The 19368-nt window shown below is 35.2% G+C and overlaps 1 protein-coding gene across 9 annotated transcripts in view; it reads right to left on the reverse strand.

Moving 5' to 3' along the window:
• The window catches only part of LOC122529449 (R3H domain-containing protein 1-like), a 31067-nt gene extending 12097 nt beyond the window's left edge, over positions 1 to 18970 (reverse strand). For 4 of the 9 annotated variants that reach the window (XM_043655601.1, XM_043655598.1, XM_043655594.1 and 1 more), the window contains exon 1: positions 34 to 532. The gene's annotated coding sequence lies outside the window, so the exon portion shown is untranslated. Of the gene's footprint in view, positions 1 to 33; positions 534 to 18732 lie in introns of those variants that run through there. The other 5 variants (XM_043655600.1, XM_043655596.1, XM_043655602.1 and 2 more) reach the window with 5 other exon arrangements.
• Between the last annotated feature and the right edge of the window lie 398 nt (positions 18971 to 19368).

Consider the following 19368-nt stretch of genomic DNA (forward strand, 5'->3'; position numbering starts at 1 on the left):
TCCACCCGCGATTCCCTCCCGTTTTTTTCGTACCGTAAACCGGACGCACGCGTTGGCCGGGCTCCACGGCGTCTCGAAAATAGCAATACACTCTTTCTCTGTCGGCCTGTTGCGATCCCTTCTTCGCCGCTATCTCGAACAACCACCACGTTTCCTTCCTACCAAGATGATCCATGCTCCCCCGTGAACCGAGTTGCCAGCGTGTTCATCTTCCAGCAGCTGACAGGGTAGAAACGCGAAAACCGAAGGTGCGAAGAGAGGCCGAACCGAAGGTGGAAGGATCAAGAAACTGTCACTCTGTCACCGAAAGAGGTGAGAAAGAGGAGCGAAGAAGAGAGAATAGATAGATAGATAGATAGATAGATAGATATATAGAGAGAGAGAAAGAGAGAGAGAGAGAGACACTGGGACACACGTAAAGAAGACCTGGAGCAGCCCACGATCTATCGTGTGCAACGATACGTCGCCACGAAATCGCTTTGCGCGAGAGACTGAGAGAGAAACGCGGCGCGGTCCCTCGGATCGCGGACTCGACGAGGAGAACGGTATCGAGAGCGTGCGAGACAGACTCTGCTAGAGGGAGGGACGGAGGAAGAGAAAGAGAAAGAGAGAGAGAGAGAGAGAGAATGATTCGGCTAGCCAAAGGACGCTAGAACACGGAAGGGGTTGGAAAAGACCGAAAGAGAAAAAAAAAAAGTGGAAGAAGAAAACAAAGATACAAGGGGGGAATTGAAAAATTCTCGACAAAGATGAGAAGGTAGGGGACATGAGAATAAAGAACGAGAAGGAATGCTCTTGCGAAGCAAGAGAGAGCGAAGAGAATCCGTGTGTCGGGCAAGTGCACGCGTGCGCGTGTTTCTCGAGTGTACCGGGTGTCGAGGGAATCACTGTTCTACGGTTGCTGTATGTGTAATGTCGTTTTCCCAAAAGATTTTAGCACACCATTGTAGTTATCGTAGTATTTTCATTCCTAATTGAAGATTACAGAAGAAAAACATGATAAGTAAAATTATGTTGATTGTTTTTTTTTTTTTTTAAGTCTAATGTCGCTTTGCGATTAAAAGCGAATATTTTTACATGAAATAGATAAAATTGGCAAGAATGATAGTTGATGAAGTTTTATAGAAATCAAAGATATAATTGTACTTTTTTATATTATGACGAGTATTTTTGAAATTATGGAGAGAATGAAAAAAAAAAAGAATTCATGTTTAAACCTCAGAATTGTGAATTTAAATTTCGGAAAAATGCCGCGAAAGTTGCTGGCAATATAAATTTATAAGTTAAATACTGAAGAACACACGAGAAGACATACAAGTCCATTTTTATCTATCTCTTAATTTTTGAGTAACTTGCTTGGTTCATAAATATAAATTTCCTAAAAATAAAATAAATTTGTAACATTCTTTGAATAATTAATTAATTAATAAAAAACATAATCAATTAAAAGAACAATTTAAAAATTGCTTATCATGTTTTTTACCTGTACTCTACGTTTGTTAATGCATAAATTATTTGAAAAGAACCGGTAACAAGTAGATGCCACGTACTTTTGAGTTTCAAAATTAATAATTCTTAGAAATCTAACATTGTGAAACTCGTTCGCTGCTGAAAAACAATTACTTTAATTAGATACGTAGTGTTTTAAAGAGATTATGCGCAATTAAAGTTTCATTTGTACCAACTTAATAATTGTAAGATGAGATTCTGATTTTTAGACCTTCTTAATTATGTAATAATATTACTTAATTGATAAATTATAGATCATAGTTTACAGACCGTTGTTTTATAACATTAGTCAGTAATCAGTGCGGAGTAAATAGAATCAGTTGATCCATAATTTTCATTAACTTGGTGCAAAAAAATTTATCAATATCAATCATTTGGATATTTAACTTACGATTTGCAAAATTTCACTATAACATAATATTATTTTAATTGTGCAAGAGAGTTCTGATCTTTCAAGATCTTTCCGGCATGCAATATAAATTTTAGAAGTGTTTTAGATCACTTCAAAGTTCACGATGGTTTCAAGATATTAAACTGACACATACAGAGACAACAGCTTTGATACTTCGTGAAACAATCTGGAAAAGTAAATTTGAAAAATTAAATTCATGTTTTGACTGGAAGATTTTCAAAATCATGAGATCAAAGAAATGGAAACTTTCTAAAAAAGTTCGCTGTTTTACGATTCCACTGTTTTCTTTGACTGTTCGCAGAAGGTTTCTACGAAAGTTTTTATAGATATATTTTATGCAACTTACAAGTGTTTGCCCTTCAAACTATAGAAGAAAGAGCAGCACACACGTTCATTTCGATAGAAATTATCGATGTCGGCTACACGTTAACTTGTTTCTGAATATGCACCGATCACACGATGCTAGAACGTTACAAATTGACTTGCAATACACACGCGAGCATACCAACAAAAGCCAAATAGTTTCATCGTAAAAGCCAACTGCTTCCCTTTTCCTGGATTTCTCTGCTCGTTCATTTTTGAAAAGCTCCTCGTTGGAAAAGGATACCTTGAAAGAACCGACTGAACTCGTGGTACTTTCTTTCTTAGAATGATCTCAGGAACGTTCCTTTGATAAGATCGCCATATAAGATGGAGTAATTAGGAAAGCGAGAAGAGAAAGATCAGAAAAACAATTTGTGTAGAAACGTCGTTCATTCTAGGATTCATCTTGCGGATTTCCACTTGTAACAATATTTTCTTTTATAAAGTGAACTTGACAACGTATCCCCATAAGATGGGATAATTAGAAAGGATTCGTATATTTCTACTTTCCAGTGATACTTTCTTTTATAAAGTGATCTTCAGAAATGTTTCTTTGATGAAACCACCGTATACTGCGTAAGACGGAGCAATTAAAAATAAAAAAGAATATGGAAACAATTTGGATACACTGATCAACCTCAACTATTCTAGGACTCATACTCCTATTTCTAAGGATATTTCCTTTTATGAAATGATCTTCAGAAATGTTTCTTTGATGAAACCACCGTATACTGCGTAAGACGGAGCAATTAAAAATAAAAAAGAATATGGAAACAATTTGGATACACTGATCAACCTCAACTATTCTAGGACTCATACTCCTATTTCTAAGGATATTTCCTTTTATGAAATGATCTTCAGAATATTTCTTTGACGAAATCATCACAAGATGATAAGATGACAATTAAAATTGTAGTTAAAAGTAGAGAAGCGTCAGAGAAATAAATTACATTGAAACATCGATCGACTACAATCCAGGACTTGTATTTCCACTTGCAGAAGCAAATTCATTCCTGATAATAGCAAGATACAGTAGGTCAGATATAAAACTTTTACTACCCCATATTCGGAGGATCATGTTTCCGTGGAAACTATCACAATTTCTTAGGCCATGATACGTGTTCTCGTGTGTATGTCTACGCATGCACGTATGACTTGCTGCAAATGGTGTCTATGACCCATATAACACGCCCAAGCGTAACTAGGTCATGCACCTCTGTATCCCCTGGAATAATACAGGGTGTCCTCCTTTGAAGAAAGAACTAGGTCTCCGGTATCGGTTAAACGAAAGTAAAGAAACAAAAAGGGGAAAGAAACTGTCCACTATCGTCCGTAAGTATTTGGATACATTCTAACGAAATATACTCCAAATTAGAATTTTTAATTTAATTCTGACCTTTGATCTTATTTGAGATTTAACTATATATATATATATATATATATATATATACACCATAGATTCACCAAATATTTCTACTAAAATACTGCTAAACACAATAGTTGACATTGATTAGTATAAATAAAAAAAGAATAATTGAAAATTTATCCTGCAGATACATTTGAGTGGCTTTAAATATATGTGTGTTCCATATTAGAATATTAAAGCGTTCAAGCCACATTGTAAATGTTTCTATAAATTTTATGAAGTATCAAGCATTCATTTGCGGGACACTTAAACATAGAATTTGAATGACGCAGGTATATTCCTTGTTTCAATTTCATCTTAACAAATCATTGCAAAAGGATCGTTCTTCCATTGTAAGAGCTGAAAATGTAACAAAAATATTAATCTTTTGATCGAATTGTACCAACTGTTGAAATACTTATGGACGATAGTCTATAGTAGCTACAAAAAGTATTGACATATAATCATATTTACATACCAATTAATCAGGTCCAATTATATTCAATTTTATGTCATTTGCTTTTACGTAAAAATAATAATATAAAGAAACGATATTATGAAAACGAAAGGGAGAGATTCTGACCAGAAAATGCTTCGTTGGAAAACACTTTTTACAGTCACTGTACGTTCTTTAATTTCACAGGGTTACGGAACGAAGGTTGAAATATATTCTCGAGCTAATTTCAAACTGTTTGATGGCTTCCGGCACGCGACAAACCTAGGCTATTCCTCCCGATGACGCATCCTGAATCAGTCCCGAGGACGTCGATGCCAGGTTATTCCGTGGGATGACGACAGGGAAGGGCTAAAAAGGCCAAAGGGTGCGTTTGGTTTACCGATCTCTCCCGGCATCACGTTGTGCAAACATTGCAGTTCATATCCTCGAAAACGCACCCGTTGATCGACCTGAAAACGATACTAGAAAACGCCAAGAAAGAAAAGCAGTATCAGCTTGCACAAATTAACCCTGCCAACAGCGAACGAACAAGCAGAGATCTTTCGTTGAATATTTAACAGGAGTAAAAAGGTGCGAACGAAAGTAGGTCGACTATTATCACTGGAACAGAATTAATCACGCCTCCAAGTGCGAATTATTTGAGCATGGCGAATGCTAATTAATGGATCATTCGAATTCCGACTGCTATATAATTTCTGTTTTCGACAGTGCTCTGACTAGCTGTTGTTCTCACGAATGAAACATCTGAAAATACGTACGAAAAATCTATAGTAATCTACAAAATCTATTCCACCATTAGACAATTTTTATGTATGTACTTACTGCGTTATAGAAAATTGTCTGGAAATTTTGAAAATTGAGCATTTGAACTCTACTTATTAGAGATTCTCTATATCAAAATAATATTTCCAATTGGTAGAATTATCTCATCAATTATCACTGCATCCGGTATTCCAGGATTCATCATACGGTCAATGTATGTCAATATATACGAAAATATTCAATTTCTTGTTCTATAAATGTACGTGTAAGAAGATAATGAGAGTAAGAATAACTTGAATAACTTAAATAACTAAAAATACGTTGTATTTATGAAAAAATTTCGAACAAGTGTTCAAATACTCTCGTGAGTCACTGTATGTATAAGTCAATGTATGTAATATAATTGCCCCCCCCCCCACCCCCAAAAAAATATACATCGACTGTAATCTAATGATTAAAGAATACCAAAATATGGTCTTAGATAAGAGAGAGTGTACCGTCATTGTTAAAGGAAGAAGAATTTTTCGCGCGCTCGAGGAACCGCTCGTAAAACCCAATTCCAGGAAGTAACCCAATTCCTGCGGGAGGGATGACCCAGCCACGAGAAGGCAGCCGGAGTACGGTAGGATATTCCGCAGGAGGACGGGATATATGGAGGAGGTTAGAGGCCGCCAGGGGGGTACGTTCAGTTTAGCAATACGTGCCAGTCCGATGCACCCCTTGTTGCCATGGAAACGACCTACTCTCCCTGGACGGACGCATCGGCCACCCTCTTCCCCGCGTGTTAAACATTCGAATAAGGATATCTGCCTGCTCTTTGAATCTCCCGTTTCCTACTTCCCTCCTTTTTCAATATGAAACATCTCCCTTATACATATTCTTTTTCATTTGAATAATATTGATTAAATGGTTGGATAATCCGCGAGACTTACTTTAAGCGGTTGATAATAGCAATTAGCAGTAAATATGCCTATCACTCTTTTGAAAGGATGATTGAAAGATGATCCTAGTATATTTTGAGAATTTTGTCACTCTTGTGCCATTGGTTTATGTATCAATATTTTTCAGATAGGTGACCTTTTGAAAGATTAATAGCAATTTAAGAATTAAATCAAGAGATTTATACTTGAAGAAATATTGTATCATTTTAGAAAATACTGGAAGAACCAAACAGTGAAATGATGAATAAAAGTTGTGTAAGCACAACGTTATTAGAAAATATAAATAAGTAATAGACGAATTAATATTTCGTCAAAATGGAAGACAGAAGTCCATTAGACAAATCAGAGATGCAAAAAATTTCTATAATTTGAAAAAAAAAAACGATTTCTTGGAAACTTTATATGATCTAGATATTGGGAAACCAAACTTGCAACTCTTTTCACGATCGCAATCCGAATTCAACAAAACTCAGTGATTTTTTTAAAAAAGAAATAAACGAAATATTACAAACATTTTTCCTATGTCATCTCAATCGTTTCAAAATTCATGCGCCAAGTTGCAGCAGCTTCTTAGATAAAGGTATGCATGGGATTTTCGCGAACGACGTCCTTCAACTCAAGACATAAAACACAGGAGAGTCTCCTGTACTTCCGCAAAAACAAGTTATTTTCTGAAGGATCGGGAGCACGTGCCAGATTTTCCAGCGCGTCGGGGATCGGCTATCCTGCGGGTACACCGTTGTGACAGCACGGTGATTCATATGGCGGAACTTCGTCAAAATTTGCCACCATCGTTGACAACGAGGATTTTTCATCGAATACTAAATCATGAAGCCACTCCGGAACTTCGATCAAGGTGCGTGCTTCTTCTATAAATATCGATCCCGGTGTCCACCGAGCCGTGATTCCGGAGTCATTTTGCATTTCTTGGAAGCTGTTAAAGTGTCGTATAACTTGCTCCTAATAGAAAATCTCTTCAATCTTTAGCAGAAAAATTAAACGATAAAATCGTTCCCTCTCGTTGTTCGATCGGCCATTTTTTTTTTTCACATAAAGAACACTTCCTTCGTTGCTCTGTAATCAGCGTAAAATTCTCTCATCAATGTTTTTCTCTTCTGTATAGTATAAAATAAATGGAAAAATCTGAGAATTTCTTCAGAACTATTGATTACGTGCGCACTTTACCTGTTAGCCATGAACATTCTTATTTTAATCAGTTCTTCAAGAAAGAAATTCTTACTCCATGATGAAAGTGTGGAACAAAACATGACATATTTGCCAATAAAATCATTTCTACAATTAGTGTACCTAACATGCAGAAATATTTCCCAAAAATATGATGTTGCCATCATGAGATCACTATAACAGATATTATATATATATATATTTTTTTTTTACAACAAAAGTAAGAAGAAAATCTTCAAGATAAAGAACTAACTATTTTCTAAATAGTTCGTTCTAAACTCTTCCTCATTTCATTACACTGTCAAAGGGTTGAAGGTGATTAAGACCAAACGAACTGAAACTGATTGAATGCGGTGGTCGAACAATCACGATAAAACCGATCTCCGATTCGAGTTCTGGCCACAATGCCCCGAGACCAAACGCAAAATTATCGATCACTGCTTTTCCCGAATAGAGCGAAGTCCACGAGTGTTTCTCACTGTAACTTGTGTCGAGGAAAAGCGAAAGCAGATAGTGGCCGCGAACTCGGAATAAATTTGTGTCGTTGATTTTCCGCCGCTGGATACGCTAACGACCAATGTACACAGAATCATCTGGCCACTGTTTGCCAACTAAAAAGACAATGAAGAGTTAGTGTTAGCGATCATTTAACTTCTATTATTTTATATACATGTTACAACGAAAACTACAATGTTGATCTATCATGGCACGAGAACGCAATCATTGACGCTTACGGTCCGTAATTTACAGAATTTTATATACACAGTCATACAAGTCTATATCAGCAGCGACTTGATTTTTTTTTTTTCTTAATTTAGTGGTTTTTGTTACAAGATAAATATAATGAGAATGAAATAATAAATTTATAATAAAGTACGGAGAAAATAATAGCAATGGTACAGACAAGTATCCTAACGCTTATAGTATAAATATAAGAATGTATATGTGATCGTAATTTTAAGTAAGCACCAAATTAAAAATGCATTCTATTATGGAATCTTATGCACAATACAAAATAATTATGAATTTTCTTAATACATTAATATATTTCCAGAAAAAATCAAAAGTATTGAATTTTGAAACAAAAGATAATTATCAATGGAAAAGATACCAAAGATATTTTTTGTTGTATAACAAAGAAATATATATAGACTTCTGTGACTTCTTCATCTTTTGTTCCAATAAAATCATTTGCCTTTTCACAAAATAGCGTGAGATCGAGTACTAAAATTCAGAAACCAAGAACTACGATCTACATCATATTGCGAATTCCTAAAATTGTTGGAAATTCTACGAAAATTCTGTGCGTTGATATAAGAGTTTCATAGATGTGACCTGAAAGTTTTATATATTTATCTTAGACATCAAACTCAGTTTTTAAAATAAGCTGTTTAAATGAATCCTTACCGCTATTTTATTTTTAACAAAATAATTTCTTATTAACAAAATAATTTCTTATTAACACTGGAATTACCAAATCAGCACACATTAATAATATACAACTTTCAAAAAAAAGATCAATATTATCCTTTACATTATTATGTATACTTATTTTATTTTTATCATACCACTTCAATTACAATTACTAAAATGCGGAATATTATGCATTTATAGAAAATTTGAAACAAAATAATGAAAAAATTGAAAAAAATGTATAAAATATCCATGAATAGAAAAGTATATAAAACATTCAAAGCACAGTGCTTTCTATTTTTAGGAAGGTATTATTTTTTTTAACATAAAAATCTGCAGTTTAACTAACTACGTATACATGTAGTAAAATTTGATTATTCTAGTATTAATATGAAACATAGCTGATAAATTTAATAAAAATTGAAATATTCATCAGCCTTCGACAATTAACAATTATTCTTAATTCTTCACAAGTTAAAGTCCACGATAGATATTCTTAAGTACATCTTAGTTTCTACCATTTGCTAAGAAAAGATTGATGCACGTAAAGAACGCGCGAAAAAGCGGACAAATTGAGGCACAAAGCGAGAGGAAATCATGGGGAATCGGTTCACCGGATAAATTTTATTTAGGTCAACCCGTACAGTGGTCGACCCGAGTGCAGAGGGTTGTTGAACTCCGTGACCTATATTCTAGTAAATAGGGCAGAAAATAAACGACGAAGACAGATCGAGCTCATCTCTTCCGTAAAGGTGCTTTCACACTTTTCCTTCGTCGGAGGAAAGCAGGAATGCTAGCGATTTTCCTACAACGTACACTCACTCTCTCTCTCTCTGTCTCTCTTCCTCCTCTCTTTCTCTCACTCTCTCAAGAATCAAGCTGGAAGTGTTCTCCTGAAAGCTCGACTACCTGAACGCGGCTGAATTATTGATGTTGTTTGGAGCAATCTTGGGTAGAAATGTTGACGTTGGTAAGTAGAAATAGAGAATCTCATGAATTGTGGAGAATATTATTTAAAACCGATCTTTCCAATTTTTCGAATATTTTCCGAGACGCACTCTAGGAACAAACCAGAGGAAAAATACAGAAATACATACGACACTCTGAATTCTACTAATTTCTCTTGAAAACAGATTTATTCTGTAGCAGGAAAAGAAGTCTTCGATGCATATTTATTTTACTACATCTATAGAGTGATTCCTGGAATCTGTTGCTTCATACGTCAAATAGTAGAAAACATCAATGCCACCTACAAATATATCTAACAATCGTTATAATCTAATAATCCAGTATCCAATAACCAACTACAATATACCTAACTATTATAATAATCCAATATCCAATAACTAACAAAGCTAGGAACGACTGAAGTTTCAAAGAACCAAAATGTAAATTGGTTTCTTTAATAAAGATGCGACAAATTAATCAATTCTTTTTTATCATAATAATGTTATTGTACCTGAAACAGAGTTTTTCTCGCGTCAATGAAGGAAAAAAAGGGAGAAGGAAATGTCCTGAAGTCAGTCGAGCAAAGTACCGTAGACTAATTATATCGAGGTTCGGTCACTGGAAAGATCCTCCACAGGAAGAGAACACGGCAGACAACCAGGCGCTCGTCGTCTCGAGATAAAGACGACAGAGCATCCAGCCGGTCATGAAAGACTCATGAAAGCACGAACGGCTTCCGTGCCGGTCGGCCGCTATTTATAATGAAAATATTTTCACAACGACGATCATGCCCAAGCACTGGCCACGTATCTATCGACAAATATATATCTCAGCGCGCATTTAGCACCTACGTCCATCGATCTCTTCACGCCTTTTTTCCCCTCTTTGCAGTGGCCGACCAATGTCCACCGGATAAGCAATTACCATCCGACGTTCGATTTTATTGTGAGCCATTTTCCATGCAAGTATCAATTTCGAGGGATTACCGGTTCAGCGTATCCTTCTCTACGTGGCGATCAACTCATGATGTCGCTCGAGATTTAATCTATCCGACCAATTTAGATTTTATCGGGTTCAGGTCTTGCTGGGTATTTATGGTAGAATTATGGAAGGTAAGGAGATAAACATGGCCATTTTTTTTCTTGCTTGCTTGTTTGTTTTGTTATCGTGATCTGAAAAAAAAGGAAATAGGAAATTTGAGTCTATAAAATTCACCGTCTATATAAAAACACCGAATGGTCTTGTTGAATCGAAGCTTGGGAATAGTACAGAGGAACCGGTGGTACTTTTCTCCGTACTCATTGACGAAGAATAACGGAGGGAGCAAGTTAGTGAAGCAACACGTGCCTCCAGTTGTCATAGAACATAAATTCACGGATGGACGGCTGAGAAGAATGCTCTGAAATTGAAAGCAGCTATACAGAAGCGGTTTCGACTCATGCCGGATCAATACTGTTCGTATCCGGTTCCTTCTCTCTGTCGAGAGTTACACGTCGCCTTCTTTTAACGTTTACCTCTGACTAGCTACTATCAAAATATACTCGTTTTTTACCAGAATTTTTACCAGAGAAATCACGATGGAAGTTGCAGCTATCTTTTGACAGGCTGGGAATAATTCGCGAATTCAGAATTCTTTTCGGATCGTAAGATCTTCAAATTCATAAGTAGCAGTTCAAAGAAAGATCCACTACGTAGTTTGTAAATCAAAAAGATCCACTAGAAGATTTCTTCTGTCAAGACAAGGGCTAATTCGATGAGAAAGAACGTAAAAAATCGAGGAAAAGGAAGAGGCACCCTGTTGATTTCGTTCAAGCTTCTCCCAACAGTGTGGCAAACGTGAACCGTGTTTAACGAAGAGCCGCCAGAAAGTCGTACCTTCCCAACGAGAACTAGTCAATTTTGGCTGTGGTCCAGGCCTACGTCAGGACAGTCTCTGACGCCAGCATCAATGAAAGAACGTGAAAGATGAAGCGAGACAGAGAGAAACTCGAACGGTTGACAGGTTATATCTCTCTGTAGGCCTCTGGACCAAAAATAACGCGGGTGTTTTAACATCGGACCGATTTTCACCAAAAGAGACTCCTTGGCCATACGAACGACATGGTCCTCACACTGTACGACCAAAGTACAGTGCTAGTTCAGGACTGGATATGTATTATACTTGTTCCGACACTTGATGTTCACGACTTGTATTAAAAAAATTTCTCACCTTCCTCGCCTTCCTTTCAAATCTATGTCTGCGTATATATCTGTCATTCTACCGCAACGTATTATTTGTTTTCTTTTCCGTTTCTTTGTGATATAGCTTCCAGCTGATGCAGAAGACAATGCAAAACGTACCTATATTCGTAAGAATAAATCACTTCAAAAATATAGCCATCCGAATGTGAGAAGGATTTCATCAACCGGTTAGACGAATAACTACTAAGGGCGAATAATGCTCTTACAGTACGTTTATATAGAAGATGGCAAAGGCTCAGTATTCCAATGTTGCATTATTCAGGCGTTATAGAACATTTGAATCGACGTACGAAGGTTCGCACGTTCACGTGGAAGAAAGCAGATGTATCACGAGTGTACTCGACTCGGAGATCAAGCTGGTTTCACATCTGAAAATTGTAAGATACCAAGCAAAGAATTTAATTAATAGAACGTGTAACACACACAGGTGAAATAAATTACACTGAAAATTAATTACCAGCTGAATAACAGTGAGAAACAGTTTTATTCAATAGGTTCAATGCCTCTCACCCGAGGAATCGTTTCAGTTGTGAAAGAAGCTTCAACTATAATATCTAATCACTTGAGAAACTGACCAGTTGAAACGCTATAGACATACCGTCGAATTGTATTTATTCCTACGATACGTACAAAGACAACTACAATTCTCCCATGAAAAATTCAACAGACACGCGCGGCACACGGTCGTTGTATCTCGCGATCTAAAGGCTGAATGCCATATCCATGGGTGAGTAAGAGGTTTCTGCAAGTTTCCGGTCATTGCCCACGTATTTTCCAACGTTTATGGAATTCCCTTTCGCCATCGTATATTTCTCATTGAAAACAGGAAGAGAATATATATATATATATATATAATGTAAATATAAAATTGATATAACTGAATCATCGGGATCGATTAAGTTCAACAATTTTATCTTGATCTTAATTATTTTCCCATTTGTAAATTTTCCACGAATTGCTTTATATAACGCAGTACCACTCCATCAACTGATAGTCGATCAAAAGTTTAATCCTCCAACAAGTCACGCACATGTATATATATAAAATATGACGAATTCAGTGAAGTGTAATTTATTATAGTATCATGACGTAAATCCATTCGAGAAACACAATGCCCTTCACCTTTTGTACATTTTCCAAAACTCGTCATTGACTCTGTAGATGGCATTTTACGAGAGAACATTTTATTAAATGTCAATCAATGTTCTTATCCGATATAATATCCATTTTAGCCGCTCAAAGAACCTATCAAAATACATTCTGAATTAACTATAAAAGGAAGAAAAATTTTGTTCGGTGACTGAAAAATTAATCCAACCATTGTCAAATACACTGGGTACACTGGATATCTTCTGCAATGAATAATGGATAGAATCTGCAAACGAATAATGAACATTCAGAAATTTCAAAAAATTAAGTGAAAAATTGGAGAAGGGATTAGAGTTTAAAATCGCAGCTATCTTGCTTAATTGAAAAATCAATTTAGCATTTGTGTCCTCGTTAAAACGATCATGCCACAACGAACAATCCTGACTAGTGAAAATGACTGCTTTTACTGAGGGAGAGATTAATGATGTAACGTGACCCTGTTCGCCCATAGGATGACTCAGAATTCATACCCGGCGGACGATGTTCTTTGAAACAACGACATAATTCCGAGCTTCGCTTCATCCAACTATGGATACACGCGCACTTCTGCCGTGATTCGATAAAACATATCAGCGACTTCCCCCAACTTTATTTTCGAAGTTGCATCGATGTTACATTAAATTTAACGAAGGAACAACAATGTTGCAATTGCTTCTGTTTTCCATAACAAAAGTTATGAATGAATATTACACAGAACAAAATTTCGTAGTGAGGGAACGACTTACAGTTGTCAGATACCGTAGGTGTAGAAGGATATAGCTGGCTAACAGCTCATTAAGAGAATGGTTTCTTATAGAACTTCGGCACGCTACGTTTCACGAGGGTTATTGCAATCACTTTCTATCAAGGAATCTCTTACATGTCCTCTCAATTACTATTCTTATCAGCAATGATCATTTCTATTTATTGTTTCCATGATACAGCCATTCATAATGATCCTAGAAATAGATTTATCATTAGAAATATTATTTGGAAGAACTTCTGCTGTTGGAAGAATTTGCTTTTGACTTGTGTATATTTTAATATAAATAGTAATAAATAAAAGAAAAAAATTTTAATTTTTTTCTTGAAATTCTTTTTCAATATATGAAGTATATGAAGTTTGGAGTATTTGGAAATCAAATTTTTTCTCGATATGGTTTATAGCATTAATTAATTATGTAAAAAAATAAAGGAATTCATTATTTTCAAATACTATGCATTATTTCAGACAACAAAAATAGACTTACAATGAATATAATCATTAGTTATAAACATTCCATTTCAAAACATTAATACGAAACTGATTACCATAAAAGATTAAATTTATTGTCCTATAAAGCTCAAGCTTTCATTTTATCTTAATAAATCACTCTAATACTTGCTTAATGTATCTTTCTTTCTAAAAATGATGTGAAATTTGGTCAACATTAAATGTCTTTTTCCCTTTGTATATTGTTTTTGCATTTCTCTTTATTTTTATTATATCCATAGATTTTGATTATATCCACAGAATGCAAAAAAACGTGAATATTTTCTTTGCTTCTACGATAACTTCTACAAAATTAAAATTAAACAAATCAACTTTCAATCATATTAACAAAATTCATAAGCATTATTGCATTTGCGAAAAGAAAAAGGTCTTAAACTATAAACTATCTTTTAACTACTTCAATTCTTGTTCAACTACTTCCCTCTAACATTTTCTTCTGATCTCAACCAAATATGATTTACTCCAGTTGCCTGAATCACCTTGTATATTGACAAAGTTCAGCGACGTTAAACTTTCATTGTAGAAGAAGAACAAACAATGACAAGAGAGACGTTAATCGAGAGAACGATGCGAGATGATCGATAATTTGAGAGGATTCTAAAAGCTTGCGTCAATGTTGCAAATCATCGAGATAGGCCGAGTCCGACTAGTGAACTTGACCTTCACCTCGAGCACGACTACCTTCGATCGAACTTCCATGCTGGTAAGCTGGGAATTCCCCGAAAGAAGGTTAATAGAACCTTCTTCGGTGGCACGTATGTGATGCCACAATAAGATGGAGTGCGAGACCGAGGTTGGCGTGACTGTGGTCGTCCGGTGAATTCGTCGAGGAGAAGCGATTCGCGTGCAGCCTGCCCGAAAATCGGCCTTCCTCTCTATCGACCCTCCTCCATTCGTCACTGCTCGTAATTCGTCTTAACTCCACAGGCACCGATCGATTCCGCCACGATTCGGCCCAATGGGTGAAAGCATTCAGCGAATCCCGCGTGAGTCATCTCGTTTGTTCGGTTTTCGCGATGACCTTGCCGGATAAACACCCATGCACTGTTTAGCTAGCTGGCAATAAGTGATTTTCATCGATGTTTAATTCTCCGTACCGATTATAACACGCAAACATGAACTGCTACTAAGTGACCAATGTAGTAAAATGACTTTGACTGCTGCTAGAGTGCAGTATACATGATGCAAACTGTGTATATACAGTATATTTGTATGTTGTGTGACATTTCAACATCAACAATTTTGTAATTCGACAACTCCCTACCAGGTCGTTCTTAGATTTCTAATATACACCCCTTCGTGCCTTAGGATATTCTAGGAATTTCAGGGTCGTTTCTGTTCATAGACATCCTGAATGTTTGTTACGACGTAATCTTTCTTTTATTTTTGTCCTATTATTTGTCTTTTCTCTGTGAATGATCTTTTCGATTCTATTGCCAGTGTGCTTCTTCTTTCTGAATTGTTCTTTCATTACTAGGATCTCTCCTTCAATGTATTTGCACGTTTCTTTTATTATTGAAATTTTTTCTTTTTGTGTTTTTAATTTGCCTCTTGTTGTTGGAATTTCTGGCATTTTTAGAATCCCTGTGTTGTTTCTTCCATGGAAATTCCTTTTAATACACTTGCATTATTTATTGTTGGAATTTCTTTTCTCTGCATTCTGGTACGTATTTGTAACTGCTATTTCCTTTCCCGGTATATGCATTATTTTTATTAAAATATTTTCCCTTCAAAATTTAGGTCTTCTTTTGTAACATTACACAGAAAATTTTATCATTAAAAGAATTGTACTCCAGAAATATATTATCTAAAAAAAATCATAATATAATAAATTTCTTTTATAAATCCAGGAAAAAGGTTAAAGCAGATAGTCAGGAATAATTTAGAATGACTGATCATAAGATAAATTCTACGTTCTACAATTTGAAAAAAATCGAGGCAATATATTATTGTCATTGTTATTGTTATTGTCACAATTTAATAGGAAACGTAAGAAACTGAATTCAAAATATTCTCAAAATGTCTGTGGTTACTCATTCTTCCGTGAATTGGATAGTAACACATCTGCCCATAACTTGATTGTTCTTTGATAACATACATAAAAATGTCTAATAATTCTATCCTTGAAAATTTTAATTATTTCAAAAGTTATATACACTTTGTCTTGCTGACAGTAAGAAGATAAATATTAAATTAATAATTACAATGTTAAAAAACTTAATTATTGGTTTTATCATTTTTATGTATGATGCATAATTCTTGTTCTTAAAGCATCTAGATTAAAGAAATATTGCAAACATGAAAACAGAAGTCTATGGGATTTATACTAATATAAACTTCACTGCCTGACCAATTTTGGACGTTACTACTTAAATGGGATCAATGCGTGACCAAGTATATCATACTGCAGCCTGACCTACGTCATTGCGAAATTGTTAACAGCTACAATGGTAAAAAAGCTCGTTAATGAACTTCTCACGAGACACGAAACGATTCAAGATATTTTCATGATTTGTTAGAGCCGAAGAAAGCTAAAGAAATTGTGAAATTCATTCACAAAAATAAAAAAGAACCAAACCAAAGTTCAGCTTCGTTAGACATTTCTAATAACGAGTATTTAGTAACAGAAGGAACGTTTAACGGATTGAAACTATCGATTGGTCGATGAGTTACAAAAAAAAAGAAGTTATTCTCATACTCAACGATAATTATTTGTCGCATCGTCTCATTGATTTCGGATCCAATAAAGAGAACTCTAGAAGGAGAAATCATCTTTTCTCCGTGTCGAGTGGCCACCTATATCTAGATAAATCGACTAATTAGTAGTCACTCGACCTAAAACAACGCTGTATCTGTGGTTGTTTAACGCAGTGTCATGTGACATTATACAGTTAGACACGATGGAAAACGGAAAACCGTATAAATATCCCGAGGCTGCACGCAAGACGACGGAAAAAAAAGCCTTGTTTCTCTGGACATACTATGTGTTACAGGCTTCTCAAAAATAAACCTGCACCACGTGCAGCCTTGATCCTGTGCACGCAACAACAGTGCATACACATGTGACACGTAAGCGTAACACTGCTAATACGCACGTGCACTACTATCCGTAGGATTGTGTAGCATCAATGCATAATATTACCGTGCGATTTGTGAGCAACATTAGTTAATTTATCATCGGATTCGCGATATCGGATTTTCCAATTCACAGCCCTGTTTCGTGCAATTCGTCCATCATAATCCATCTTCAACTCTGTAAGTATATGCGTATTATCATATTGATATTATTTTGATATTATCCCATGTATTAATTTCTCTTTATGTTTGCTATAATGTAACGAGCGAAACTAAACCGTAGTGACAGTATCTCATCAAGTTTTGAAAAAAATCAAATTAGAGGTTCTTCCACGTATTAGCGCAGTTGAAAAAATATCTTTGACAAACAGCTGAAGATCCACAATTCCCGCGTGTCTATGATTCCGCGATAGATTCCGAAGGTAAGCTATCAGGGAACATGGAACTAAAGAGAGAAACAGAGAGAAAGGAGAAGGCGGGGGTGAAGCGAAGTCATAAAAGTAGGGCAGTAGTGCGGTAGAGCAATCAATAGAGGCTGGATCATGGTGGGGGATAGGGGGCATTAAGCCACCGTGGAATTTTGGCACCCCCGGAGAGGGGATATTTTGATTTCTAAATAGAAAAAAAAAAAAAAAAAAAAAAGAAACGATCTCCAACGACTTTACTTTATCTTGGCCAAACTTAGATTACTTTGACATTTGTCCTCTTTCAGTTATCAGAAAATATCTATGTACATTCAATATGTTATAAAGAAAAATTCATATTGATACATTTTAAATGTTTGTATTTTTTGAAGAAAGAAGTATAGGGCAAGAAATATTGTACGAGAAAATGAATAAAAGCTCTAGAAGATATATGGAATGCCAAACCACGTGCTACTTGTCTTCCCGCGAAAATGATCGAGTACCGTGAATACATAACTAGGCGTATATCTTAATGCGGCAATGCTTTATTTATCGATCTTCAATTAAGATATTTGTGAAATTCTATTAAATATCGTTCACAATATACAATTATTGATAATAGCGATAGAAATGTTAATAAATCCTTCAACACATACTGTTTTGTTAAATTTATTTCTACATCAAGTCTTATCCCCTTTTTATGAAAAAGACTGATGGAAAAATATCAAATATCTAATATCTGTCGTTGAATTAAGAAACAAGTGACTGACAATACCGCATTCTTGATTTTGATTGTGCTTTTTTTATCGTTTGCAAAAGTAAATTGTAAGTTAATATTATAAATACTATACGTATGATAGTATCTCGAATATCTGTCGATACGTGTCATTCGTAAAAACGATTCATAATATTATTTGTAACGTGCAAAGAGGTTATGATGTATGAAGGAACATCAGACTGAGCGATACATACGAGTGAAGCACGATACGAAATTGTCAATTGATTTAAGATATAATCACAACATTTTTATTCCGCTAATGTATACAAATTGATGGTATAATTCACCGGAGACACCTAGTGGACCCTATAAAATGTTTCTCACCGATTAAGATGTACGAAAATGATGTGAAAAAAAAACCTCTGTCTAGGACGCATTGTACATCAGTTGACATACGACGAATGAAGCAAGGCATTAATTAACAAATAAAGTGCTCACCTGGTTCTAAATATATGCACGACACAACTCCACCATTTCACCGATTTTTCACTGCACTTGATCGCGTATTGTTGTCCTTTTCTTTTTTTAAACGTGCACAGCTAGTTGGTAACGCTATCTATTCCTATTCATTCGTATTAAATGGAGCATTGTTGAAATGGTAGCAACCTCATCGTAGATGTCACTGCAATGTACGACTATATTTGAATTTTCTGACTTAAACTGGCGTAGAAAAATCTACAAATTTAAAATTTACAAATTTTAGAAATAACTTTCTTCACTTTTATATGTGTATACATTAATACTTAATTTTGTCAGAGCAGATCTCAAAGTAGGGTCTCGTACATTTGACATCTTCCTTTTGCAACGTCTAAGGTTCTTGTTCCACCTAGTACACAAAACAATGCTGAGATGATAATTTGTAAAGAACATAAGATTGTTTATTGGATATCAAGTTTTACAAATATTATCACACATTTGTTATGAATGTTTCACTGGAGATGGCTGCCTTATACGTATTGTACAAATATAATAATTATATTTTATAATGACTATATATATATTTATATGTATATAAATACTTAATTATTTTATAATGTAGCAGTGTTCTATCTATATACATCAGTGGCCTGTAGC

This window comes from Frieseomelitta varia, unplaced genomic scaffold, assembly GCF_011392965.1.
Source record: "Frieseomelitta varia isolate USP_RPSP 00005682 unplaced genomic scaffold, Fvar_1.2 scaffold_288, whole genome shotgun sequence".
Taxonomy (NCBI): Eukaryota; Metazoa; Arthropoda; class Insecta; order Hymenoptera; family Apidae; genus Frieseomelitta; species Frieseomelitta varia.